Source organism: Salvelinus namaycush, chromosome 15 (assembly GCF_016432855.1).
Source record: "Salvelinus namaycush isolate Seneca chromosome 15, SaNama_1.0, whole genome shotgun sequence".
NCBI lineage: Eukaryota > Metazoa > Chordata > Actinopteri > Salmoniformes > Salmonidae > Salvelinus > Salvelinus namaycush.
This window is the reverse complement of record NC_052321.1, coordinates 16,728,469-16,731,495: the sequence shown is the minus strand read 5'-3', so window position 1 is coordinate 16,731,495 and position 3,027 is coordinate 16,728,469.

Here is a 3,027-nt window from a genome sequence, read left to right as displayed (position 1 = left end):
CAATCCCCTGTGGACTGTGGACAGATGTGATCCATCTCTGGCTGCATTTCCGTTCTTTGCTCACTGCCAGGCAGATCAGATGGTGACCTGTGGAGAAACAGCTCTGCCCTGGGGGTCTGAAAGGCAGCAGGAGCTTTTGACACATCAGCCGTCATCATCAGAGGTGATGAGAGATAGCACCGCGCTATAGAGAACATGGGCCAATCATCAGAAGTGATGTGAGAGAGCACAGAGAGAAACAGAATTTTGGTCTGTCATCAGAGGCAATGGGAGAGAGCACAGAGAGAAACAGAATTTTGGTCTGTCATCAGAGGCAATGGGAGAGAGCACAGAGAGAAACAGAATTTTGGTCTGTCATCAGAGGCAATGGGAGAGAGCACAGAGATAAAGAGAATTTTGGTCTGTCATCAGAGGTGATGTGAAAGACCACAGAGATACAGAGAATTTAGGTATGTCATCAGATGTGATGTGAGAGAGCACAGAGATATAGATAATTTTGTTTTGTCATCAGAGGTGATGTGAAAGACCACAGAGATACAGAGAATTTAGGCATGTCATCAGATGTGATGTGAGAGAGCACAGAGAAATAGATAATTTTGTTTTGTCATCAGAGGTGATGTGAAAGACCACAGAGATACAGAGAATTTAGGTATGTCATCAGATGTGATGTGAGAGAGCACAGAGATATAGATAATTTTGTTTTGTCATCAGAGGTGATGTGAAAGACCACAGAGATACAGAGAATTTAGGTATGTCATCAGATGTGATGTGAGAGAGCACAGAGATATAGATAATTTTGTTTTGTCATCAGAGGTGATGTGAAAGACCACAGAGATACAGAGAATTTAGGTATGTCATCAGATGTGATGTGAGAGAGCACAGAGATACAGAGAACATGGGACAGTCATGATCATACTACAACTAATTAATCCAGAACTGAGTGTTGAGTAATTGGTCAGCGGCTCGATTAAGGTCTGGGTCCATACATGTTAAGAGAAGGGATTATTAATAGATGCTAGAATGAGGAGCGGAACCAGAACGAGGAGCTCCACCCTCTATACGCAGGTGATTTGTCCAAATAACCAGCGACGAAAACCCAAACACCGGAAATACTGCTGCTCATTAGCCCACACATCCTATTCCTTCCTGACAGATTCTACGGTAGGCTACCAGTTATGTTGACGTAGATCTGTCCACGAGAGATTATACTACAACTCATCCCCACTAGGTCTAAGGAGAAACACTGGGGTTTTGGCATCATTTAGGCATAATTTAGCTGGTGCCATGAAACAGATGTTTTACTGCTCTACTCACAGTAAAAGGTCAGATGTTCTATTTGACTTCCTCCAAGCACATGTTTTGGCCATTGAAATCACTGATTTATTGATGTGTTATCTAATGCATTATTGGCAAAGTCATGAATAATGCAGGTCATGTAGATTTGAATAGATTTTTGTGGAAAATACAAACCATTCAGCATTAATGATTAAAAAAAGGCTGAAAATATGCATGTGTGTGAAGGGTGAGGGTAGACTCATGACGATCAAGCCATAAACCAAGAACCAGTCAGCGGTACATCTCAGATAAGCCCAGTCCAGGTGTGCCTCTCCCTTGACCTGGCGCCTGACAGAGGCATTATTGAGGGAGATTTGGGGGACAGATGTGGTGATAGGGTTTAATGAAAAACACCCAGCATGTCATTCCTATATAACTGTTCCATGGCCTCATTACTATCTCAGACAGAGACATCCCATAATTCCTTCTGTGGTTGGAGTGATGTGGGGGGTTCCGGGACTGTCATCTGTCTCTCTGGGCCAGTGGTAAGCTCACTCTGCCCTCAGGGAGCTGAAAGCCAGTTAAAACACATCTCCATCCACTGAGTTGTGTGTAACGACCGTCGTCTCGGCTGACCAACACCAATACATGTATAATAGGTACAATTCCAGAATAAGCATTTTCTGACCAGGGAACTATACAACATTATTCCAGATGGAACTAGTAAGACATAAAAAGAAAGAATAGTGCCCTATTTGAAAGCCTTTATACAGCACTGACCTTCTGACGAAACCATTGTTATGATGATGATGATGATTATATTTTTCTATGTGATGTACTAATATCTTTGTTTCCATCTCTGAATGTGCTTGTCAATATCTCTTTGTGTCATTCCCCTGGTGATTTAATGGGGCCACATGGGACAGATCAGCACCTATCGTCAGGATTATAAGACATAAGGGGTTTAGTCTGATAAAGCCCTGGCCACAGCCACAGCCCTAGCCTTTCCCTACTAATAATGCCCAACAAATGCTTCTCCACACGGCAGCCGGGTCATGGCTAGATGGGATACAGTTCATGTCATATTGACGTCTAAAATAGTTTTTATTTTATTTCTGAGATAAGCTGTATCCCATCTAGTTTATAAAAACCCAGCCATGCAGGCGCACAAAAACACAGACAAAGGTCCCATGGAGAAACGCTGTAGCCTCAGCAACATCCTTATCTGGCCAGTCCAGGTCAATGCTGCTTGTAAAAAGGGGAAAAGCAGTGTGATTTATGGAGCGGCACAGAAAGCTACAGTTGGAGTCAGTGCTGCTCACCCAAAGCTGTTTCAATACACAGACACCAATCATGGCTGATAACCTGGGCTGTGTCTCCCTGTTGCTCTTTGGGGAGGAGACAATAGCTGTGCCCTAAGGCTAATTAACGGGCTCACTCTGTATGAGTCGGCTCTGTTCTGCTCGTTAGTGCTGTGCGTACTCACAGAAATGCAGATAGACCATCACCCCTCTCCACCCCCCCTCCTTCCCAGTCACACCCCTCCTCTCCCTTCTGCTCTCACCTTCCAAACCTCCTCTCAGATCCACCCCTCTCTCCTCCCTCTCTTCTTGGCTCCGTGGCTGGGCTGCATGCTCACTGTCCCGAAACATGATGAACCAATCAGCCCTATGGGAATTTCTCCTCCCAGCTAGCGTCAGCTACATCTGTGTCTGTCAGGGAGGACAGTAGTATTAGCAGGGATCAAGCATC